Raw genomic sequence first — 27463 nt, 5'->3', positions numbered from 1 at the left:
TAAAGTACTCGAAACCAATACTTGAGTAAAAGTACAAGTGCTCGATCAAAAAGTGACTTGAGTAGAAGTGGAAGTGCTCGATCAAAAAGTGACTTGAGTAGAAGTACTAAAGTATTCAACGTTTTTTGTACTTAAGTATTCCAAGTAGTTGTTTTAAAAATTTTGCTACTCAAGTACTGAAAGTAAAAGTACCAGTAGTTTTGAAAAAAAAATTGCTACTCAAGTACTGAAAGTAAAAGTACAAGTACTGTATTATGTAGTTATTAAAGAAAGAATTCAAAAGTTTGAACATCATATTGTTTTTTATTATTTCAAATGCAGCTTTTATTTATACATACAGTAGCTTTTATTTTTGTATGCGCTGATAATACACATGTTTTGAGCTTCATGAAACCCGCCATCTACTATTCTGGCAGTGGTAATTTTATAATAGTAACGAGTAACTATGCAGCACATAAAAAAAATATCAGAGTAGAAGTATTGAAATCATCGAAAAAATGCAGTGAAGTAAAAGTGGAAGTAGGAGAAAAAAATTCTACTCCAGGAAAGTACAGATACCGCCTTTCGGTACTTAAGTACAGTAGTGAAGTAGTTCTACTTAGTTACTATACATCTCTGTAGGGAAGTAATGGATTTTAGCCCCTGCTTTGCAGGAACATTAAACCTATCCCTTCCCCCCTGTCAGAACTGAGATATGCCTTGTGTACATAGGGATATCTCAGTTCTTTGTGTATTGTCGACGATCAGGGGGTGCCAGAGGACATCGAGCTCCTGGGCAACCACAGATGGGATTCTGCTGTGAATTATCACAGCAGAAGTGGCCTGCCAGCAGCATGCAAACCCCCTACAAGGCGGAAGTTCAGTATCACACACATATATATATATATATATATATATATATAAACAGCTGCCTCCCTGTAACAGTAAAACTGCTATGGGGTGGACGGCAAGCGACAATCGATTTAAGTACAAGTTTTACTTTTTAACTAAAAGAGCTCTGTATGGGTATCCATACCCCCTCTTATCTCTCATGCTCCAACACACACCTCCGCCCTGCTAGGAATTGTTTACATCTGTCTTTTCCTTAGGCTCCTGTACTGCAGTGTGTAGGCAAAGCAGCAATGATGCCCTACAGAAAAATAAAGGTGAAAACTCAGTTTAGTGGTGGTGCAGTTTTGGGAAGTTGTTCCATACTGCATCTGAGGTCAGTGTAAAAGCATAATAATAGGAGCAGGACGGGGGAACAAATATAGGGTTTTGGTAAAATATAAAGTAAAGAGCAGCGTGAATTAGAGAAACCTTCAATGGCTTTTAGACTGGGCACTTCGCATATCTCCTCTAAGTTGTAGTAGTAGCTAATAGCACAAGGTTTGACAGCTTCCAAAAAAAGACTGTTAATGCCCTTCTTACAACTCCCGTAAAAGATGACTCCGGCCATGTGTGGGATTGCTTCAAAAGCAGAGTGATGCATTTCCTACCACAGCTCCTCACCAGGTTATTCTGTATTCCCCTAGCATTCAGAAATGCTATTTTAGACTCAGCACTACACAGTCTTGTGTAATACAGGATACTCTGCTTTACTTTTTATGGAAGTTTGAGCGTTTTCCAAGTGTGGCCATATGAAGTTAAAAGCTTCTAGATCAGCCTTTCTCAACCTTTTCAACACAGAGGAACCCTTGAAATAAATTTCTGGTCTCGGGGAACCCCTAATAAAAATGTACAACTCATGACACATTAGTGTGACAGTCAGTAGGAAGAATGCTCTGTACTCTTGTCATCATTGGGAAGAATTACGCCCTTACAGATAGCTAAAAGGAACAATGGTGTCATTGGAAACTTATCTGAGAGGCAGAAATTGCCCATTGCTCAAGGAACCCCTAGCAACCTCAGGAGGAACCCTAGAGTTCCATGCAGCCCTGGTTTAGAAACCCTGTTCTAGATACAGTATATCACACAGTCGGTTAAAAGAACAAATGCTGAGAGATTACTGTTTGCGAAGCATTGGAGATCCTTTCTATGCCTATATTACAGTATAATAGACATCATTATTCCTTATATTACCCAAAAGGTAAGTGTAAAGGCAACAAGCAATACAGTCATTCGGATTAGATGACAAATGCAAACCGCAAAATGTCTTTTACTAGATTGCAAAACACAAAGAAAAGTTTCAACCAGCAGGACATCATAGATATGACCAAATTTGGTTTGAAAGGGAAGTACAGGTTTACTAAACTGAGTTGTTGGGATATTGTGGATTTCAGTGCAAGAAAAAGTAAAGCATCCTATTTATCTCCAAAAACAAAAAAAGATTAAGTGCAGAGTCAAAAAGTTCAACACTGCTTTTATATAGTTACAGATATTCACTTTATTACCAAAAGTATTGGGGCGCCTGCCTTTACACGCACGTGACCTTTAATTGCATCCCATTCTTAGTCTGTAGGGCTCAATATTGTGTTGGCCCACCCTTTGCAGCTATAAAAGCTTCAACTCTTCTGGGAAGGCTGTCCACAAGGTTTAGTAGTGTATCTATGGGAATGTTTGACCATTCTTCTAGAAGCTCATTTGTGAGGTCAGGCACTTATGTGGACAAGAAGGCCTGGCTCACAGTCTCCACTCGAATTCAACCCAAAGGTGTTCTATTGGGTTGAGGAGAGGACTCTGTGCAGGCCAGTCAAGTTCTTCAACCCCAATCTCGCTCATCCATGTCTTTATGGACCTTGCTTTGTGTACTGGTGCGCAGTCATGTTGGAACAGGAAGGGGCCATCCCCAAACTGTTCCCACCAAGTTGGGAGTAGGAAATTGTCCAAGATGTCTTGGTATGCTGACCTAAAAGGGGCTGTAAAGTCAGAAGGTTTTTTATATTAATGCATACTATGCGTTAAGATAAACATCCTTCTGTGTGCAGCAGTCCCCCTCAGCCCCCCCCCCCCCCCAATGCTTACCTGATTCCCCTCTCTATTCAGCGATGTCCACGAGTGCCTCAGCCGTCCAGGACTCTCTCCCTTAATTGGCTGAGACACAGCAGCGGCGCCATTGGCTCCCGCTCCTGTCAATCAAACTCAGTTAGACAATCAGGAAAGAAAAGGGGCAGGGTCGAACGGAAGCTCTGTGTTTGAATGGATACAGGGAGCTGCAGCACGGATCGGGTGCCCCCATAGCAAGCTGCTTGCTGTGGGGGCACTCAACAGAAGGGAGGGGCCAGGAGCTCTGAAGAGGGACCCGAGAAGAGGCTGCACTGTGCAAAACCATTTCACAGAGAAGGTACGTATACCATGTTTGTTATTTTAATAGAAAAAAAAAACCAAGACTTTACAATCACTTTAAGAGTTTCTTTCACTGGAACTAAGAGGCCAAGCCCAACCCCTGAGAATTAACCTCACTCCCCCTCCACCAAGGGATTTGGACCAGTGCTCAAAGCAAGGTCCATAAAGACATGGATGAGCGAGTTTGGGGTGCAGGAACTTGACTGACCTCAACCCAAGAGAACATCTTTGGGATGAATTCAAGCAGGGACTGTGAGCTAGACCCTCTCATCCACATCAGTGCCTTACCTCACAAATGCACTTCTGGAAGAATGGTCAAACATTCCCATAGATACACTTCTAAACCTTTTGGACAGCCTTCTCAGAAGAATTAAAGCTGTTATAGCTGCAAAGGGTGGGCCAACTCAATATTAAACCCTACAGCAGGGATCCTCAAACTTTGGCCCTCCAGCTGTTGCGGAACTACACATTCCATGAGGCATTGTAAAACTCTGACATTTACAGACATGACTAGGCATGATGGGAATTGTAGTTCCCGAACAACTGGAAGGCCAAAGTTTGAAGACCCCTGCCCTACGGACTAAGACTGGGATGCCATTAAAGTTCATGTGTGCAAAGACAGGCGTCCCAATACTTTTCGTAATATAGTGTACATCAGGGGTCTCCAAACTGTGGCCCGAGGGCCAGATGTGGCCCTTTGCTAGTCTTTAGCTGGCCCTCAGGGCACTATTCCTCCCACTAATATGAGGCACTATTCTTATAATTCTTCCACCGATACCAATGATGGGATACTATTCCCCCTACTAATAGGGGCACTGCTCCTTTCTCCTATTGACCGTCAAACCTGAGGCCATATTTATTCTCATTGATGCAGAGCCCGGTACATTTACTGCCCCTGCGGGCCACAATCCGGCCCTCCTAAAGTCTGAAGGAGAATAAACTGGCCCTTTGTTTAAAATATTTGGAGACCACTGGTGTACATGATACATATATATACTCATACTATAGACATCTATTTATAAATCCGACAGCAACTTGGACACTTAGGACATACTATTACTGTATTGACACAGTCTAAACATTTCACTCGAGGAAATGTGACGTTATGTCTGTGGTTGTCCAAAATAGATATTGTACCTTATCATTTTAGTGTTTGTCTTCACTGGGGACTGAAATGTATTTTCCTCTGCATGAAAATGAAATGTAGAATGACTCTGTGTACCTTAGCGATACAAGACCGTATCTATTCACACTAACAGGAAAAGGTCTAGCAGCATCCTGTTGAGAAGAATACATGTACTGTAGAGGCTGCAGAGCCATGTTTACCTGGTAAATGAAAGTCTGCAGTCCTTAAATCACTCCTTTTTTTATTTTTAAGGAGGATTACAGATGCTTGTCTATTTCAGGTTTACAGATGCTTACTTATTTTTGGCCAGCCTAAACATTTTCCTTTGCATTTTCCAACTGATTCTCTGGAAACCTGTTTTTATGAGTAAAAAAGATGGGGATAAATGTGGCTGGGAACGTCCATCCCTAAAAACTGAACAGTATGTAACAAAGCAAGATGACAGTATTACAGAACTCTAGGTTTCTCTTAAAAAGGCATTGAAGATTTGTTGAAATTGCTTAGTAAGTCCAATATTTATTTTATTCTAGGTTTTTCCAGTGAGAAAGCGTCTCACCTGGGATTTTCCCTGGAAGGCCCATCTCCTAAGGAAGGTGGTGTGACCGTCTATGTCACCCTAACATTGCAAACTACACATTCTGGTATATTGCTGATCCTGAAATTGTGAAATGTAGGGCATATGCACAATACAAACAGTATTAGCACTTTACTGTCAAGATTTCTCAAAAAATTACAAATCTGCTGGTATGTTGGTGAACTGCAGAAAGCAAATAAGAAAAACATTTATTTGGGAGTAAACCTCCACTATGAAAGGCTTTCTTCTGAAATTGCACTGGGAATATTTAAAATAGTTGTAAACCTCAGACATGAAATTAGGGATGCACCGATCCGATATTAGGATCGGATATCGGCGCCGATATGGCCATAATAGCTGGATCGGGGGATCGGTAAAAATAACAGATCCATGGGCCTATCCGGTTTTGCTCTTTACATAGCTGTGAGGGAGCAGAGAACAGCTGTCAAAGAAGAAAAAAAAAAAAAAAGCCTCCTGCAAATGCCTGTCAGTCTCCCAGTTAAAGAGGTTGTGAGTTTTTTTTTTTTCTTCTTTCCACCCTGCAAGAGAAAGACATAATGAGCTAGTATGCATCGCATACTAGCTCATTATGCAATACTTACCTTAGAACGAGCCCCCGCCGTGCCGCTCACTCACCTCTATGACGGGCGACATGTCCAGTCGCCCGTCTTCCGGGATCGCGGCATCTGGCCATCTGATTGCCTGGAGCCGCGATTACGTTGGGGCTGCGTGAGTGCTGCCAGGACTGGGGAGCTACAGTTCATTGAGGGAACCATGAATGCCAACATGTACTGTGACATACTGAAGCAGAGCATGATACCCTCCCTTTGGAGACTGGGCCATGGGCCAGTATTTCAACATAACGACCCCAAACACACCTCCAAGATGACCGCTGCCTTGCTAAAGAAGCTGAGGGTAAAGGTGATGGACTGGCCAGACCTAAACCCTATTTTGCATATGTAGGGCATCCTCAAACGGAATGTGGAGGAGCGCAAAGTCTCTAACATCCGCCAGCTCCGTGATGTCGTCATGGAGGAGTGAAAGAGCACTCCAGTGGCAACCTGTTAAGCTCTGGTGAATGCCATGCCCAGGATAGTTAAGGCAAGGCCGGAAAATAATGGCGGCCACACAAAATATTGACACTTTGGGCCCAATTTGGACAATTTCACTTAGGGGTGTACTCACTTTTGTTGCCACAAAAATTTGAAGGGTGTACTCACTTTCATGAGTTACTGTATGTCCCACTTTTCTTTTAAATATGAAAGATGATCTTGCGCCAAGTAAATAGATACCTAACTTGTCACGCTTTAAAATTGTGCTCGCTCATGGAAAATACAGTACTTAAAAATCTTCATAGGCGTTGCTCTAAATTTTTTTACAGGTTACCTGTTTAGAGTTACAGAGGAGGTCTAGCGCTAGAATTATTTCTCTCACTCTAATGTTCGTGGCGATACCTCACATGTGTGGTGTGAACACTGTTTTCATATGCGTGCGCAACTTACGTATGCGATTGCTTCTGTGCATGAGTTCGGAGGGATGAAGACACTTTCAATTTTCGGCCCAATTTGGACATATTTACTTAGGGGTGTACTTACTTTTGTTGCCAGCGGTTTAGACATTAATGGCTGCGTGTTAAGTTATTTTGAGGGGACAGCAAATGTCAACTGTTATACAAGCTGTACACTCACTACTTTACATTGTAGCAAAGTGTAATTTCTTCAGTGTTGTCACATGAAAAGGTATAATAAAATATTTATAAAAATGTGAGGGGTGTACTCACTTTTGTGAGATACTGTGTGTGTGTATGTATATATATATAGATATATATATATATATATATAGATATATATATATATATATATAGATATAGATATATATCTATATGTATATATATTTATTGTGAGATTTCACACCAAGTGTAGAGCTTTAAGGACACCGCCACTCGCTGTTTCTTCTTTAAAGCGGAGTTCCGGCCTATTTTGCAACTTTAGTGATTCCTGAAGTGCCCGCTATGCTGATCAACAATTGGGCATTTTCAATTTTTTTCAGGGGTCCCTTACCTTATTTTCAGGGCATTTTTGATTGTAATTCCTCCTTCTCCCCCTCTGTGACATCACTTCCACCTTTGCATTGCATCCTGGGAGCTGTTTGAGGCTGGAATCAGGAAGAAGGACACAGCAGATTACACTGGGGCTTCAGATGCCCACATCCAAGATGGCCGCGCCCAGACAGCGTTTTTAAAAGTAAGATTTTGACTAAAATCCAATACTGTACACCTTGTAAATATGAGAATAGCGGTTCTGCAAAGGGCGATGGATTAGTATTATAGGGGTATTTTTAGTTAAAAAAGGTATTTGAGGCTGGAACTCCGCTTTAAGGGCTTTCTTCGCCCATCTTTATTAAATGAAAGTTCAGTACATAAAATACGTTTCCCTCGCAGGGGTTTTCAGCATTCCTTTGCTCATCAACACAAACGCTGTTCAGCCCTTTTGGCTCTCACTCGAAGCACTGCTGCACTGGCCTTACACTCCAGGCCCTTGTTTGTCTCCTACAGACTTAGCTCACCCAACAGAGTGCACCCAGATAGCAGCCTCGTGCTGCACTGACTCCCATGTGGAGCCCTCCTGACTCCTGGGCCAGACCTCCTGTCTGCTGGGGTGGAGCCCAGAACTATGGTCCCATCTTTCCTAAAAGACCCAGCCACACCTGAACCATCAGTGTCCTTGATAGTCTTAAATCCTGGTCCCAGGATTGGAGATTTCCTCCCAGCCAGATCGCTGCAAAATCTCCAGGCCCCCAACTGGACTTTACAAAACAATGAGGAAACTTAAAAGCCAGTTTCCTCCAAATAAAACAATCCTCCTGGAGCCTCTCAACCTGCTTGACTGACAATCTTGGGTGACATACCCGCTCACAGCTGACTGCACTGTCACAAAATATATGTATATATATATAATATATATTGTATGCTTTTTCATTTGAAGTAGAACTAAATGCATTCATATGTGTCCCATTGGGTAGATTTACCTTCACTGCCTGTGGCATAGCCAAAACAGGAAGTCAGAGGAAGTTGCTCCAAAATTAGGGAAATCCTGATTGTCACCATAACTAGTGTCCCTACTATATTTCCCCTCTGTTCTTTTGACAACCTAAAATTTGGAACTTTGTTTTACTTTCAATGTCCCTGATAATGGTAAACGGGACAAATACAAAGGGCAAATCTCCCCAACAGGGGCACAGACATCAATATAAACCTGACAGGTGTTCCAAGACCAATCCCTCTCCAAATCTAAAAAAAAATGTTTTGCTCTTTTGTTATACTTTAAGTTATAGGCTCTTGAAGTAGGACTGCACGTTATTTTCAAGCAACTATAATACTAAATTAAATGGATTTCCATTCCCTTGTAACATTGTAAATGTGCTTATAAAATGGCTGGATACTTTTAAAACAATATTATATCAACAATGAAGTAATGCAGTAGAAACACAGAACTATGGGTGGAATAGCTTGTGCCAGACAGATGTTTTCCTTAAAGCAGACCTTGCACTATCGAGCACTGTCTTCTTTCTTTCATGGTCACCCCCGGGGCAAAACTGTTGAACATTCCAAAAAAAAAAAAGCTTGTAGAGAAAACAGGTTAGTAAATATACTTACCTTACCCAGGCTTCCGCACTGGAGAGGGTCATGTCACCATCATTTAGAATAAGATCCTGGGTGTTGCTGAGGACCTCCAAGAAGATGCTCCAGAATCGTGCAGTAGAGATTTTGGGAACTCCACAATGCCCAGGCTTCTGCTGGAACGGGTAATGTCACCTATGCCACAGGTGGAAGCCAGGATAAGGTGGCTATGTTAAACATTTTTCCCCCGCAGTTTTCTTTGGGAGTTGTCAAATGCAATTTTTTTTCTGTCAATTGCAGAAACCCGCGCAAGCCCCAATCAAGAGAATCATAATAAGCATTGTGCATCACCCAAGTCAATATGAAAAGCATTAACCACTTTACCACCGGAGGATTTTGCTGTCTTCCGTCCAGGCCACTTTTTGCGATTCGGCGCTGTGCGACTTCAACTGACAATTGCGCGGTCGTGCGACGCCTTACCCAAACGAAATTTACGTCTTTTTTTTCCCACAAACAGAGCTTTCTTTTGGTGGTATTTGATCACCTGTGCGATTTTTACTTTTTGCGCTATAAACAAAAAAAGAGCGTTTATTTTGAAAAAATAACAATATTTTTAACATTTTTTTATATGAAATTCCCCCCAAAAAAGATGTAAAAACCAATTTTTTAAAAAAATTTTGGCCAATTTGTTTTCTGCTACCTATGTTTGGTAAAAAAAATCGCAATAAGCGTATTTTGATTGGTTTGCGCAAAAGTTATTGTGTTTACTAACAAAGGGAAAGATTTCTGTCATTTTTGGTGTTTTTTTTTTTAACGCGTAATGGCGGCGATCTGCGATTTTTTTTGTGGGACTGCGACATTGCGGCGGACAGATCGGACCCTTGACTGACATTTTTGACACTTTTGGGGGTACCAGTGACATTACTGCAGTAATCAGTGCTATATATATGCACTGTTACTGTAAAAATTACACTGGCAGGGAAGGGGTTAATTTTATTGGAGAGGGAGGGGTTAATGTATGCCTGGTGCTTACTGACGTGTAGGGGGGGAGGTGACTGAGTGAGTCATGGACAGATCGGATGTCCAGCTATGCTGAACAGTCCGATCTGTCACTATGGAGATCCGTCCGCTTGTGTTTACACAGGCGGGCGGATCTCCACACTAGATCCCCGGCGATCGGGGCAGAGCAGCGGCGATCGCCGCTGTTCCTCCCCTGGCCCGACTCCCGCTGTGAATGAAAACAGCGGGAGCGAGCCTCCGGCGGCGCGCAAGCGCCGCCCAGAAGGGGGAGTGTCTGACGACGTTAATACTACGTCGTCAGACGATAACGAGCCACTCTGCCGCAGTAGTATTACTGTGAGCAGACGTAAAGTGGTTAATAGATACTACACCTGGTCCTGTTATACCACACACACTGTTAAAAAGTTCAGCAATATTGTCATTAAACAAAAAGGGCTCGTGTGCATATGGCCCCTTTCACACGGGTGTTCCGTATGTCCGTATATCACCCCATCCATTTGCGGGTGATATACGGACATAATGCATGTCAATGGGATTGCGGATGACCATCTGCTGGCATCAGATTTGCGTCCTTTCAGTTCTGTTCCGTTTTTTGGAACGGAACAGAACCCTATTTTTTCTTCCATTTAAAAAACGGAAAGGATGCAAAATCGGATGTCAGCGGTGTCATCCGCGGACATCCTCAATCACATAGACATACATTATGTCCATATATCATCCGCAAACGGATGGGATGATATGCGGACATATGGACCGGATGACACAAATGTCATCCGTGTCCGTGAAAAAAAAAAAGTGCCAGAGCGGATCGCAATACGGTCCGCTCCGTGTGAAAGAGGTCTATGGGTGGCTTGGCCTGGTTTAAAAATAAAATAATCTTTATTTTTTTCCTGAGCCTCCCAATATTGTTCTAAATTCCAGGACCATCACATTCCAGGACCATAACATTATGAGCCGTGTTTATTATTGTTATTTTTACAGGTACTTATATAGCACTATCGGTTTATGCAGCGGTTTACATATATACTGTACATTCCCATCAGTCCCTGCCCTCAAGGAGCTTACAGTCTAAGGTTGTTTAGCTAATGAAAATGTAGTTACAGAATTGTGGGCTGTTGCCCTTTGGTCCACATCCAGTCTTGGGTGTAGATGTCCCTCCATCTTCTTGTATCTGAGCAGTGCGCTATTCAGACAACCCAAATTACTGCTATGCCAAAGGATGGTTGATTCTGAAATGGAAACTAAACTAGGAAAATTACCCCTTAGTTTGTAGGGCATGTCTATAATAAGTACATACTATATTTCTGCTTGTGTCAGAGATCTGCCAATTGTAAATTCCTCAAACAGTTAACACTGAAGAAATGAGACTGCAGGAAGCCGGCCTTAGTCACTTATGCTCCGTGGATATGCTTCCTTTTCCATTTATGAGTAATATAAATGTTTACTTACTGCCGAAGCTGAATTTATTCAACAAGTAAGCAGGCCATATTTCTCAGACCTCTTTGCCACAATTTACTGAAAATTTCCCCCCCTTTGTTGGGTAGAGAACGTGTTTATATTGTGAATTTATTTTCGCTAGACTCAGGGTAACATGTAATGATCTATTACAATATTAATATTATTGTAAGACAAACTAAAGGGGGATATTTATTAAAAGTGAAGTATGTGTTTTTTTTTTTTTTTTTTGCTGACTCATACTTTTCTAGGTGGATGGAGCATTGGTCCGATGCTGCATCTGTCCCCCACAGTCTCTAACACTGAGAACCGAGCGATCAAACACTGAAGATCGCTCGGTTCTCAGAGCTCCCCGAGCAGAGAACTAGTGATTGTAAGTCAGCAGCTCTCTGTTCTGTCCCTCTTTGCTCACTAGAGCACTGGGCTGTGGAGGGGGCGGGAACGGCCAGCTCAGGCTCCCACCTGGGTGGATCCCGACCATATGGTCGCAATCTTTCCCAAGCCTGGACAGGCTCTGTGACGTCAGCCGACAACTTCAACAACTGCACTCCTGTGATCCACAGGCAAAGGACAGCCAAACAAGCTTTGGCTGTACTTCTCCTTTAACCACTTTAGCCCCCCGGAGGATTTGGCTGCTCAATGACCAGGCCCTATTTTGCGATTCGGCACTGTGTTATTTTAGCGGATAATTGTGCAGTCGTGCGACGCTGTACCAACAACTAGAGCTTTCTTTTGGTGGTATTTGATCACCTGTGCGATTTTTACTTTTTGCGCTATAAACAAAAGAAGAGAGACAATTTTGAAAAAATTACATTATTTTTTACATTCTTTTATATGAAATTCTGAAAAAAAAAAGTAAAAATACAAAATGTTTTAACATTTTATGCCAATTTGTTTTCTGCTACATATTTTTGGTAAAAAAAAATGCAATAAGCGTATTTTGATTGGTTTGCGCAAAAGTTATTGCGTTTACTAACTACGGGAAAGATTTATGTCATTTTTATTGTTTTTTTTTTTTTTTTTTTTTTTTACTAGTAATGGTGGCGATCTGCGATTTTTTTTTTTTTTTTGCCGGACTGCGACATTGCGGCGGACAGATCGGACCCCTAACTGACATTTTTGACACTTTTGGGGGGACCAGTGACATTACTACAGTAATTAGTGCCATAAATATGCACTGTTACTGTAATAATGACACTGGCAGGGAAGGGGTTAACCCTATGGGTGATCAAAGGGTTAAATGTATGCCTCATGCTTACTGATGTGTGTGTGTGTGTGGGGGGGGGGGTTGGGGGTTCTGTGACACAGACAGAGATCGCAGATTCAGCTATGCTGAATTCTGTGATCTCTCCCTGTCTGTCACTGAGAAGATCCGCCTGCTTTTTTTTACAGGTGGGTCTTCCCACACTTCTCACACTTTCCCCGACGATCGGGGAAGAGAGACGGCGATCGCCGGGTCTCTCCTCCTCCGGCCCGACTCCCGCTGTGTCTAAACACAGCGGGAGCGAGCCTCCGGCAGCATGCGAGACCACTAGGAGTCCAGCGATGTAGGTCTACTCGCTGGACCCAGGGGAGCCGACCTACTGCAGTAGTATCACTGTGAGCGGTCGGCAACTGGTCAATATCAATAATTCTGAATCTTCAGACAATTTTCGATCCGTGGAATGCTCTTCATTGCATTTGATTTTCTTGACACATTACCATTTGTGGAATATTTCTCGTGGGTATCTTGATCCAATATTTCTAGAGTCCGATCTTGATCCAGCAATGTGCTAAATAGCCGAGGCTCCCTCAGGTCTCTTGCTCCTCATTGGTTCAGATACAGCAGCAGAAGCCATTGGATGTCAATCAAAGCCAGTGGCGGGGCCATGCCCTGCTCTGTTTGTCTTATGGGTACACAGGGCCAGGGCTTTTTTTCTCAGAAAATAGGTGTGGGAACCCAACAGCGCCCTCCGCAAAACCACCCTCTCCCTCCCCATACACCCCAAAACTGCATCAAATAGTGGGTGTGGCCAAATTTTACTGACAATGGAAGAGTCTTAGAGAGGTAATAAATACCAGCAGTACATTACATACAGAGTGCAAAGTGTGTTCCTGCTGAGAACCTCAATGGGTGTGCCACATCCCGATAAGTGTAGGAGAAGAAAGGGGGTTCCCCTGGGATTGGGACTTTTTAGGCACCAATAGATAAAGTTTGCAACAAGTAAGAATTATTGATAAATGTTTTAATGAAAAAAAATAATATATACAAAAAAAGAGAAAACATTGGAACATGCAAATATATACATAAAAACAATTGCAAGCTCAGGTGTATGTGCAATGTAACCAGAGAAACACAACCAAAAGGACCAGAAGATCCGACGCGTTTCGGGGTTCTTGAGACCCCTTCGTCAGGGATAACGCTAATGTCCTATCTGTAAGTATTCAAAAAGATAAAATGTATAATGTTCTAACAATATCATATCTGTTTATACAATATATATGCACAACATATTTTGACAGATGGTTTTTACTTACAGGGTTGGTTTACACATAAGTTTAAGGCTTGCAGATTAAAAACAGGAGGAAAACTGTGATCCAAGTACTGCCAAATGCCTGAAAGGTTTTTTTCTCCTTTTTCCTTTTCCTTTAAGATGTTATGCAACCATCATAAGATGGAGAAAGGGGGGATGGGTTTGTGATCCTCAAAAATATCCTGATTCAGGGCAGCTGGAGTCCAATAGTAGCTTGGCTTAGCGGGACGGGTCAGACATAAGCCTGTCCATACTGCAAAAGACCATGTAAAGAAAAAAGATGTAATTGCTAAAAAAATACTGTAAATATTAGTCTCTTTTCTTAATAACAATGATATGTCACTGATAAGAAAAGAGGAACTGCCAGAACAATAATGTATCTCCATTTAAGAGTCTCGTGAATATCGCCATGTTTATCTTTTAACAATTGAAATTGTATATAAAGAAAAACGACAAAAATGGATAAAAAAGAAAAAAAGTTGTCAGTGAAAAACACACCATATAACCAAAAATATACACTGAGTACATATAAACCCAGTGCGGCTGTATGGCTGTGGGCAAAAGAGATACACAGCTCAAACCAAAAAGGGAGGAGCAAATGTATAATGGCATATCGCAGGAGTCCAAAGAGACACCATTTGTTCTGGCAGAAAGGCACAGGGATGAGAGGCTCAAACAGTGCCACAAAGGAATAGAAAAGATTAAGAAGAAAAAAATTAAGAAGAAAAAAAATGAAGAGATCTTTGTAGAGAGTACCTTTTAGATGACAGGGGATCAGAAATCTGCATGGACAGCCTTCTCCCAGCAATGGATCGCACAAATGATCCACGCTGGGAGCCGGTATTATAGCGTCCATGCAGCTGATCCCCATTAGGCAAATGACTGCAGATCACCGCCGCCAGCTGAGTGCAGAGTTTGGGGGGGGGGGGGGTGTTACACATAGAGTACAGATTTCAGGGGTGCGCTAGGTGCAAAGTTTGGGGGTGTGCTACGCAGGGATTTATTCTCAGAGTATTGGTGCAGGAATTCCTCCTTTCTGAGTTTCCCCTTTCTCCACCCCTACCAACCTTGGATCCTCTCCCACTAGAATAGATCCCCTAGCAGCCAGCGTCTCACCCCTTGCCATTACATACATACAGCCAGTGCTGGAGGTGCCCCACGTTCCTGCTGCACAGAGCAGAGGTCGGTAGCAAGCACGCAAAAGGGCCCCCATAGCAAGTGGCTTGCAATGGGGGCACTCTGCACGGGGGGGGGGCAGGAGTAACAGCTGGGGACCTAAAATAAGTGGGATCGGGCCTGCTCTGTGAAAACCATTGTATGGCATGTTTGTTCTTTTAAAACAAAAAACTCTGAGCCTTTAGTATTACTTAAAGACATAATAAAATGAATTTACATATTATTCTATTGTCCATTAGTGTTCTTGGCTTAGACGTCAGCCATTTTCTTTTGACTTACGTATTTCATGTGTTTTTACACTTTGTCGCATATTTTTTTTTAAAAATAAGTCTGTTATTATGATGTCAGTGGTTCTGTCCAATTACATTTGGAATAAATTGCCAAACATGAATCAGTTGGACATAGTTAGCATGACGACCAGCTGTTAGATTCAACACCACCCAACAACCTGTTTTATAACAAATATCTCAAGGGCATTCCAGCGAGCACTGTGCTGAGAATTACATGCAGAAGCAACATCCATTTATTGTACATAGGGTGTGGAAGAAATGCCTTTCAGCATCACGATCACAGACATTATAGGCATGAATCCCCCAAATCTAGCACAACTTGTTCTAAAATGGTGATGTGAGCTTGGTGTGCTCACATAACATTGCATCATGGGGGTGAGTCCTAAGGGCTTGCCTTTGTATTATAAAAGCAAATATGCCTGGTTGCCGATCATTACAGCACATTTGTGCTTTATTACAAAAACACTGTACAATGCACTCATAGATTGCAGTACTTGTAAAGCAGAGCTCATAAGAAGCAGCACAGGAAGCCAATTCGTTTATGTGCCACTGATGAGCATGTTGATAGTTTGAGAAAGCAGAGTGACAGACAGGTGAGGGTCTATGCTGCTTCTCCTTCACTGTCCAGTTGCAGGCTGGAGGCTGGTCTCGGAAAGCCTGGGTTCTAAGAAATTGGTTAAATGAGAATGGCTGTGATTTACTCAGAAGATTGAGAACATCTAGTGGTGCAAAAGTACTGCAGGTGAAAAAATTGGAGTGAAGGTTAGTATTGCAACACCAGCTAATTTCTTTTTTTTTTTTTATTGTTTTTTTCTACTAGAGTTCTGCCTCAGTATTACCTGGTGATTTTGCTATGAATGCCCTTGTTCAGGCAACTCCTGTTAGTGGTTTGACAACTATTTCACAGTTGTGCTCCTGCCTGTCTTAGAGCATGGATTTGAACCTGGACTCTCTGCTGTGTCAGGCATTGTCTCTTCTTGCTGAGCCACCTGGAATGCTTGACAGCTCCCTGGACAGTTCCTTAAATTATCCTGTCTTAAACCTTGTTTGTCTTGAACCCTGAACTCTGCTTCTCCCATGATATTCCTGATTTAAGCCATGTCTCTACACTTCCTGTTTGCCAGATTATTATGCTCTCTTCAGCCAGTATCTCCCTCGCATCTTTCCTGCTGCCGTCCATATTTTGCTACCACTCATTATCTATGTGAGATGGCTTAAAGATGGTAAGGTTGAAGAAGGATGCTGTGTGCAGGAACAACCAGGGCTGGTGGAATACCAAGCTTGCAGTGATTTGAACAGACAGCAGATAGTAGTGTAGTCTGTTATCCAGGAAAAGGAACAATATCTCTCCTGCGCTCGAGTGGTGAATCTTCTAGGCGGTTTTATGACACAAATGAAGTGGTCTTGCTGCCCCCCCCTCAGGACCAAGGGTATCCAAAAGGCACTACAAGAAAACAATAAGAGAAGGGTGCACCGACCTTGTGCATTACCACTTAAAAGTTTATTAAAATCAAAGAAGGGTAGCGTACAATATATTCACAAACGTAGCATATGAACAAGCATATAGGAAATGGGCACCGCTCGCTTCCAGGACACTTCTCTACTGCTGGATAGCGTGATGGCATCCTCAAAACCTGATGTAACTTACGCGTTTCGAGGGAGGACCCTCTTCCTCAGAGCCAAAATCGCCACTCCAGGAAAAGGGGTCAAGGCAGGCAGCAAACTGAAACCGGCAAGGGTCAGGGCAGGTGGCAATCAGAAGAGTATTCATATCCAAGCAAAGGTCAAGGCAAGCATCAATCAGAACAGTAATCCATACCCAGGCAAGGGTCAGTAATAGAAGCTATCCAGAGTTAAAGCAAGGCACAGGAGCCAGGTAGCAAATGCTATCACAAGCCCTGGGTTTGTGATGGTCAAAAAGGGTGCGGACCTTCTGACGGTCAATTGGGGCAAAGGTTTACTGAAAACCAAGCCTACAATACATCAAAAGAAGACACTGGACACCCAGATAATGCTCAATGTATATATTTTGCTAGTCAAAAGTCTGTCAACTATAAATCATCTGCATGCTCAGTTTTGTAATGTGAGCCTAATTGAACGTTACTTGCTGTAATGGGAAAATATGAAAAGGAATAATGTAGAAATTGTAGTTACTGTATGTGGATAGATAATATAATCTGACTATCAGGAAGTATATTTTCTATAGCATCCTATGTCCATTATGAGCATCATTACAGTTAATTTGTGCAAGAGTTGTAAGCCTGCTGGAGCCTGTGCTTAGTATTCAGACTTCCTTATCTGCAATATGCATTGGTGAACATGCATTATCTAACTGAAAACAATGGTTAGGCTTTTTATATTTCATTATATAATTTCCAGCCATTCAAGATACTTCTAGCAGTCATATTGTGCTACATTAACTATTGCTTTTACTGGCAAATGCTTTTCGTTAAAGTGCATCTGTTATAAAAAAAAAAAAAAAATCACATGTCACCAATGAATGTCACTTTGATTAAAGAGTACCTTTTTCTTAATAACAGTCAAATAAACATCGCTCCTGAGTGCCCTTATGTGACCCTACGCCCTCGGCAAAGGTCCCCTCTCCTGCTACCAGGAGTACTGTAGATTATTGGAGACCACACAGAGGTTTTGTTTCCACGCAGACAGACCCTAAATGGCATGGTCACTTATTTTCCATCGTCTAGTGCTGGTTCCTCATCTGTTACTCACTGCTGTGCACATTTCTGGGTATTGACCAAAGAGTTACAGCCACATAGAGCGACTTTTTAAAATCAAGCGGGAGAGGCTTTCCCCACTCGAGCACCGAGTTTATATACTGAGAGTCCAGTTGAACTCCCCTCAGTCCCCTACAGTCAATACCAGTGGTCTTGCTGCAGTCTGTTACTAGCCTATCCAGCTACAAGTTGTCCACTACAGTGTGTCAGCCTTACTACTAGGGTTCGTTACCAGCCAGTACTGTTATAGTTGGCTACTTCTTATGCTCTACAGGCACTTACCCATCTCAACATCTGTGAGTACCTGTTGATTGACCTGGTAGTAGCTGGCAGATAAACCCAAACTCCCATTAGGGGGTTTCTGGTGGAACACTAGCTATTCCTTAGACCAGTGGTCTCCAAACTGTGGCCCAAGAGCCAGATGTGGTCCTTTGCTTGCCTTTATCTGGCCCATGGGGCACTACTCCTCCAACTGACACCAATGATGGGATGCCATTTTTTCCACTGACACCAATGATAGGGCACTATTCCTCCCACTGACACCAACAATGGGGCACTATTCCTTCCATTAAAATCAACAATAGGACATTGTTCGGCCCCTTAAGGCCTGAAGGACAGTAAACTGGCCCTTTGCTTTGAAAGTGTGGAGACCCCTGCCTTATGCCCCATACACACGTGCAGATTATCTGCAGACTTTTGTCTGCAGACTTACCAAAACCATATAATATGAGGTCAAACCTAAACACTTTCAATTTGTATGCAATCTGGAAGGCCCTTGCACTACATAGAAAAGGTAAGTCTGCAGACAAAAGTCTTCAGATAATCTGCACGTGTGTATGGGGCATTAGATTCAATCCAGTCACTTCCACGAAAGGCCACACCCACTCTTCTGACAGCAAGTCAACACCCACACATGTGACACTGAAGTCCTAAAGTGATATAAAAGGATTAAGTACTACTAGAAGCCGGAGCTTTTTGATGAAACAAAAGTACATATTGTAGATTAATGTGTAATTACAGTTTATGCATAGAAATATTTTTTTTTTTTAAACTTCAGCTTTCTTTAATAGCTTATTTACATTAAACTAATCTCCTTCACATTTATACCTAAAATACAAACCATAATACAGGTCTTCATTAAATCTGCTATGTGTATTCATAACCTGCACGCACGTTCCCATATACAAGTGCATCTGTTGCCTCCTCTCTATTCTCATGAAGCCATCATGTAACCTCAAACATCAACCTTACCCTTCCCTACCTTGTGTCCTAAACAGACAAAACTTAAGGCGGGACATCATTAGCCATTGGAGCAAAAGGAACACTGGTGGATGCAAGCTAGATGATAGAGATGTAGAATTTGTTCTCCAAATGTGCATAGCACCATCATATTACACATTAATTTACAAAGTTCATAGAACCCTTCATATCTGTCATTCCTCAAACTAGCTCACAATCTAATGTCCCTTTCACACCTGCACAGATCCTAGGGTCAGCTTTGGAGAAAATTTTACCAGTGTGATTTGTGGTGGTCAAAGGGGCCAGCGTGGAAGATAACCAAGTAACTTACAGGTGTGATTTGTGGTTGTTGGAGGGGCCAGCTTGGGAGGAAGCCAAGTAATCAGTATGATGTTTTGTTTTTGGAGGGGCCAGCTGGGAGGAAACAAAGTAAGTAAAGCCTCGTACACACGCACCGATTGTTGGCCGACCTATCGGCCGTCTTTTGTCCAGTGTTGTTGTGTTGGTTGAAATGTGCTCTAGACTGCACACGAATTTTGTCACCAACAACAACCAACTGCAGAAGTGATGTCATGTTCTGGCTTACTTTTCGTGTGTTTTTTCTTCTCTGAGCATGCCCAGTCTTGCTCATCACATTTTTGTCTGCCAAAATCTGTACTGACTGAAGAACAATCGGCCGTTCTGGTGACGGCCAACAAAAATTTTATAGCATGCACACCAGATTTTGTTCGGCCGAAAAGTCGCAGTCGGTTGTCGGAAGCATCATACTAACAAGCCGACAATCGGCCGATTGGACGTTGGCCGAAAATTCACGGCCAACAATCGGTGCGTGTGTACGAGGCTTTACCAGTATGATTTTTGATTGTTGAAGGGGCCAGCTTGGAAGGAAGCCAAGTAACTTACCAATATGCTATTTGGTTCTTGGAGGTGTCAGCCTGGGAGGAAGCCAAGTAACTTATCAGTATGATTTTTGGTTGTCGGATGAGCTAACTTGGAAGGAAGCCAAGTAACTTATCAGTATGATTTTTGTTTGTTGGAAGGCAAGCTTTGAAGGAAGTCAAGTAACTTATCAGTATAATTTTTGGTTGTTAGTGGGCCAGCTTGGAAGGAAGCCAAGTACCTTATCAATATGATTTTTTGGTTGTGGGGGAAAGCCAATATAAATGCAAGCAGAACTTTTAAAGAAAAAGGGGAAAGGAACAGAGAGTTTACTGGGCCCAGTAGCAATAATGTGAGTAAACAATTGCTGCCATATCATTGTAACTTTGACATGGAAGAGATCTCACCTTGGGGGGAACATCTGCACAGGTTGAACTGGATTGACTGTTGTCTTTATTCAACCGTACCTAGTATGTAACTATCTGCATCAAGGTAAATTTCTTACCAAGCACACCTGATTTCAGGTGTGGCATTATTTAATGGCACAATTTCAAAGCCTTTAATGATATACTGTATTTCAGATGGAAATAATTTTTGCTCAGGTATGTAATAAATTCAACATTGTAGTTACGTTCTTATATGACTGCTTTGTCACTGTTCTAGGTGAATGTGATGTCTCATTTACTGAACATGCAGTACAGTACTAACCTACATACACAGGATGCTCGGTGATCAGGAGATGTGGAGGAAATAAATTGTTCTGTAGGTGTGTAACTTTGCAGATTTATTGTTCCATAAAACAGAAGTTATTTATTATTCTGATGATGTAACATATATTAGTATAGTAGGGTATTAACTGCCACCTCTATTGTTTTGTTGTTTAATCGTACTGAATAAAATGTCCAGACATTCACACTCCTTATTTGTAAGATATATTTATTGTCAAGGAGTTTACTTCTAGTGGCTGTAAGAAATAATTTATACCTATCAGTATGCTTTTAAAGGGTATCTAAACCCCAAAACCAAAATTGTATATATTGCAGATTATTAGTTCTTAGATGTGGTGGCTGCATTTGTCTTCTTTATTCAGACCTTTTCCATTTATTATCACTTGGGGATCCTGTGAATTAAACAATTACTGTCCCTGGGTGGCTACACACACTTCTCCACTGTATCTGTGAAGGGAGTATTAGTATTTTACTATAAATGGAGGAGGAGGTTGATGGGGCATTGTGGGAGATTAAAAATCTCTCAGTCCGACACTCCAGGAAGTGTTGATATTGGGTTCAGAATTGCATCGCTGATGTCTCTAATTAAGAGTTTAACATTTCTGCAGTAGTCAGGGCATCTATAGGTGCACCTAGTACAGATTCCTGATAGTTGCTCTGTAAGACACAACCATGTCTGCTCTTTTTTTTTTTTTCATCTACAACTTTTTTTATCAAATCATTTTTAGCTATGTGTTAGGAGAATACCTGTAGTGAGTGGAGACCAATGGGCGATAATGTCAGGCTAAGCACAGGTCTCAGTTCTTTAAGAGGTTGAATTGGCTGGACCGCTAGACCGATGATCAGTGTTGGGGTCAAAAGCCAAGGTCAGTGCAGGAGAAGAGTTTTGTAGTCGAGGTCACAAGGCAAGGTCGATTCCAAGTAGCAATAGAGGTAGCCAGAGGCAGCGGCCAGAATATTGTATGAAGCACAATAATCTGGCAAACAGGAAGTGCAAACACATGGCTTAAATCAGGAAGTTCATGGGAGGAGCAAAGAGTTCAAGGTTCAGCATAAATCAAAGCACAAGGCAGGATTGTCCAATGAATCAGGCAGGGTGCTGTCCAGTAGAGCTGAACAAATCTTGATAAAACGAGAACCATGATTTTTTTGCTTAGAATAAAGATCACGATTTTTGGCATTACATAATTTTTCCCATTATACAAAAAAATTGGGCTAACTTTACTGTTTATTTTTTTCATTCATTGAAGTGTATTTTTTCCCCAAAAATTGCGTTTAAAAGACCGCAGCGCAAATACAGTGTGACATAAAATATTGAAACGACCGCCATTTTATTCTCTAAGGTCTCTGCTAAAAAATATATGTATAATGTTTGGGGGTTCTAACTAATTTCCTAGCAAAAAATACTGATTTTTAACTTGTAAGCAACAAGTGTAAAAAAATAAAAAGGCTTCATCTTTAAGTGGTTAAACTGACCCCATTTGCAGATCGAAGTTCATCCCTTTGATCTTTAAATGAACCAAATGATACAATGTTTCTTTTTCTCTCAGCGCTGAGTAATGTTGTGATAAACTTTTCTGGATGCTTTTTTTTTGACAGCTGTGAGCAGATAACTGCTCAGCACTTGTTACATGAAATTTTTTTCAAATGGTAATAGATGTGAGTCAGAAAGATTTGGGAGAAACCAGCCCTATAGCTACATATGAAAAACCAGAAAGGCAGAGGTAATCTAACCCCACATATATTGGGCTTTTAAATGGCGACTCCCAAATGAAAGAACAACCATATCAGTAACTTATTAGAAAAGTACAAAAATGCATTTATTTAGTATCCACAGTCATATATAAACAATGTCATAAGATGTAGGGCCATGAACAGACATGGGGCCCATAAAAACATAATACATACAGTGACATCAATAATGTATAAACGGATAAAAAGTGCATAATGTGCCAACATGTTTGGTGGCCTATCTATTCTGCTTCTTCGGGGCTTTTGCCATCCGTATACACTTCACAGACATCTAATATGTATGTATAGGAAAAAGAAAACAGCAACATAATACACATACTATATACGCATAAAAATAAATCAACATAAAAAAATCAAGAAAAAAAAAGGGTTGTTTTTGAAGGGGTATGGTACAAATAGGATACCTACCACAAATAAGTAAAAAAGAACCAGGAAGGTTGTCAGATGTGTTCCAGTCGGGGAGTTCAGAAAAAAATTGCATCAAACGCTGCAAATTCCCGAATATAATTATCCCTCAAAGGGTGCATAGGAGCTCACCACTGTAAGTTGTGGGATAGATCATACGGCCCTGCATACGAAAAATAGAAATGGAGAAAAGACACAAAGGAAGACAGATTCTGCATTAAACACATATATAAGAATCCAAAAAGATTTTTAAGGAGATCCAAAAATAGGATCAATCCAACCATGTCACATGAATACCTAATCATGTCTCACCATCATAAGAGGTAGAGAGGGGTGTTCTCCATAAGGTGTATGGGCAAACCGCCCACCTAAAGTCAGGCAAGTATCCGTGGTATTAGCAGCGTGATGCCCAGGTCTCCCGAGAACCCCACTAAATCACAAAGCAAATGAACCACAAAGGAAACACCCATATTTATTCCCCCCGTCCCCGTCCCATGTATACATTAAATTGTTCAAATTTGTGTTGATTTATTTTTATGCATATATAGTACGTGTATTATGTTGCTGTTTTCTTTTCCCTATACATACATATTAGATGTCTGTGAAGTGTATACGGATGGCAAAAGCCCCGAAGAAGCGGAATAGATAGGCCGTGAAACATGTTGGCACATTATGCACTTTTTATCCGTTAATACGTACAGTGACATCAATAATGTATATGTTTTTATGGGCCCCATGTCTGCTCATGGCCCTACATACTATGAGGTTGTTTATATATGACTGGATACTAAATAAATGCATTTTTGGACTTTTCTATTAAGTTACTGATATGGTTGTTCTTTCATTTGGGAGTCACCATTTAAAAGCCCAATATAAGTGGGGTTAGATTAACCTCTTTCTTTCTGGTTTTTCACTTGTTACATGAATCGTGGAAATGATGGATTAGGATTGTGAGGAGGGTTGAATCGAGATTACGATTTTTTAATGATTAATCGAGCAGCGCTGATGTCCAGCATCTGAGGTAGCTCAGCAAAAAGAGCTGTTGCTTGACAAAGCAGAGGTCCCAGGTTCAAGTCCACCTCCTGACCCTATTGATCAATGTTTTTTTATTTTCTTTTTATTGCCACAGGTCATGGACATCTCAATGGTAAGGGTCCATTCACACTAGCGCGACTTGTCAGGCGACTTGGTCGCCTGACAAGTCGCGGTGGGTCGCTCGCCATTGAATAGTACAGGACCCGTTCTAATAGGAGCGACACAAGTCGCTCCGACTTAGAAAAAGGGTCCTGTACTACTTTGGGGCGACCTGGAGGCGACTTGCATTGACTTCAATGATATGAAGTCCGTGCAAGTCGCGCCGAGGTCGCGGTGCACAATGTGCACCGCGACTTCACAAGTCGCCCCACCAAGTCGTGTCGCCGCAGTCTGAACGGGGTCTAAGAGTGCCCAAAATGAATATTTTGCTGGTGGGGTTCTGAGATCTTATCTAGAATTCCTGATTTGGCTCCTCTTGTGTCTTACTGCAGCTGAGAGACTGATAGTTTTTTTTTATTTTGTTAAATATGAAATACTGTACATTCTGAATTCAACAGAGAGCAGGCCTTTGTAATGACTGTAACAAGAGAGCAGCCCTCATTGTTGCAGTTCCTCAGAAATATAAGAAGCTATTTGTTCATGCAACATCCACCCGGACTTGAAATATCCATAAATTACCTAGAGCTTTCCATGTAACATTGGTATTGCAGTTACAGATTTATAGGAAAAAATACCATGTCCAAGGAGACTACTAGGCTGCGAAATATGATAACATAATTATAATAATTTTGGTTATTAATACAAATACATTTATCTGGAACTCTTGATGGGGCTTCTGTATTCATTTTCTAAGACTCTTAGCCTTTCCTAAATCGATAACAGATGGGATTTTATTTGCCTAATGTAATTAATTGCCTTAATGTAATCAACAGAAAGCTAAGGGAGGCTGAGTGACGCTGGATGCATTTATTTCTAAACATTAATCATTCAGTACTGGATATATTTTTTGCAGTACTTCCTTTCTATAAATGATATTATTCTTATTGACCAAGGGATTTTTATTAACAATAAAGTAATAGGTTAAAACTCCTGTACATGAATACATTGATATACGTCGCAAATGGTTTTGTAGCCTCTCCATAGAAGACCTCCATGCTAAACCAACTGGTATATGAGATAGCAGGGCAGTTGAGTAAGTAGGACTTACCTCTGTACCCCTAACTCAGTTTCATTGAAAGCTTCCATCCTAAGAACCTTTAGGTCGCCTTAAAACCTATTGTATTCATTTGAGGTTTCTCAATATACAGTATATGTACATACAAAACACATAGCACAGCTTAAGAACCTACGAAAGGAAGTTAGGTGAAATGAGGCTACAGACATCCAATCCTTTTTAACCACTTCAATACCGGGCCCTCTACCCCCCTTCCTGCCCAGTTCAATTTTCAGCACTGTCACACCTTGAATGACAATGGTACAGTCATGCAACACTGTACCCATTTGAAATTTTTAAATAAGAGAAAGAGGTATAGGTGGTGCTGTCTATGTATTATGTCTAATCCTCTTGAAAAAAAAAAAAAAAACAAGTGAAAAAGTTATATTGGAAGTGATAAACTAAAAATATATATAAGTAGATAATCCTATCGCACAAACCCCATATGAGATCAGTGATAAGTGTAAAAATAAACAATTCCTGATATGCCATAATAGCATTCCAAACTAATGAATTACTATACACATACTATCACAAAAAATACAGTGCCAAATAAAAGTGCTTATCCATGCAAAAATGTGCAACAAGTGCAGTGATCAGATAAGTCCATAAACAATCTAATGCGTTGAAAAAATCATAAGTCCTTATAAAAAGGTAAAGTGACAAAATGCAAAAAAATTTGCCAAAGTGCAGCATCAGTCTCTTGGTGATAAAAAGAGAAGGTGAATCCTCTCGTGCTCCCCCCTCAGCTTCACACTCACCAGAAGATTGAACCCCGGCATGAGTTAGAGGCACCAACAAATAGTATAATACACGGACCTGTGTCTCCTCCTCCGTCTCCCTGGGTCTGATCAGTGGGGATACTCCTCACAGGGTATGTGGACAAGAGAGGCAACTCATAGTGTGAATCTGTAGCAAATTGTTTATTATTAAAACAGAAAATACACTTACAATGGTACGGGGAATTCAAGTCGTTTGGAGATACGTTATTTCCAGAATGCCGCGCATTCCACGGACCGGAAGTTCGGAACCGAAAGTGGCGCTATTGGCGCTCTAGTCTCCTCTCTACGCGTTTCCTCAGAATGACGTCATCAGGAGCAGCGCCATCTTGGTCAACCTCTCAGTCTTTATACTGTGTGGTTGCTTGGCAACGCAATCATAAACACACTGGTGGTCATATGTAAATTAGGCCAGTAGCGTCAGCTAATGGTAATAACGCTGTCCCCTAGCATGGAGATCTAAATTACCAACAGCTATCTATCTATAATCCATATACAAGTAAGAAAAATGCCAAGCAATAAACACAGCACTAATATCGCATACTTCAGTTAATCCGGTTGCCAAATCTCAAGAATTGCATATATTCGGGTAGGTAACCTCTGCCTAAAAATACATTAAAATATAAAATAAGAGTATTAAATACAAAAAAATTTAAATAAATAAATCAAATAAAAATACTAAGTAATGTAAAAAAATAAGAAATAACATAAATAATAAAAATCATATACATTTTTGACCCTATTAAATTAGGCCAGTAGTGTCAGCTAATGGTAATAACGCTGTCCCCTAGCATGGAGATCTAAATTACCAACAGCCAGGGTCTATCTATCTATAATCCATATAAAAGTAAGAAAAATGCCAAGCAATAAACACAGCACAAATATCGCATACTTTAGTTAATCCGGTTGTCAAATCTCAAGAAATGCATATATTCGGGTAGGTAACCTCTGCCTAAAAATACATTAAAATATAAAATAAGAGTATTAAATACAAAAAATTTAAATAAATAAATTAAATAAAAATACTAAGTAATGTAAAATAATAAGAAATAACATAAATAATAAAAATCATATACATTTTTGACCCTATTAAATTAGGCCAGTAGTGTCAGCTAATGGTAATAACGCTGTCCCCTAGCATGGAGATCTAAATTACCAACAGCCAGGGTCTATCTATCTATAATCCATATACAAGTAAGAAAAATGCCAAGCAATAAACACAGCACAAATATCGCATACTTCAGTTAATCCGGTTGTCAAATCTCAAGAAATGCATATATTCGGGTAGGTAACCTCTGCCTAAAAATACATTAAAATATAAAATAAGAGTATTAAATACTAAAAATTAAAATAAATAAATTAAATTAAATAAAAATACTAGGTTATGTAAAATAATAAGAAATAAGACAGTAAATAATAAAATCATATACATTTTTGACATTATTGAAAAGAATAGACATATTATAGTGATGTATATAGAAAATAATGAGAGAATGGTGGACCTACAGAGTAAACATAGAATCTAAGAAGTAGGTCTAACAAACACCTAAAGGAGATGTATATAAGAATGTGTAAATAATATGAGGAGAAGAGCGTTTATATACCTACATGATGTTATAAAGGGTCACCAAGGTGCTACAACTTTGAGAATCCCCATTGGA

The 27463-nt window shown here is 40.9% G+C and overlaps 1 protein-coding gene across 1 annotated transcript in view; it reads left to right on the top strand.

Annotated features, from left to right (window-relative positions):
* LRRC8C (leucine rich repeat containing 8 VRAC subunit C) overlaps positions 1-27463 on the top strand; it is a 96855-nt gene that overhangs the window by 51350 nt on the left and 18042 nt on the right. The gene's annotated exons all lie outside the window — the stretch shown is intronic.

The sequence above is a fragment of the Pelophylax lessonae genome (genome assembly GCF_965119305.1).
Source record: "Pelophylax lessonae genome assembly, chromosome: 8".
Taxonomy (NCBI): domain Eukaryota; kingdom Metazoa; phylum Chordata; class Amphibia; order Anura; family Ranidae; genus Pelophylax; species Pelophylax lessonae.
This window is presented reverse-complemented; position numbering and strand designations above follow the sequence as displayed.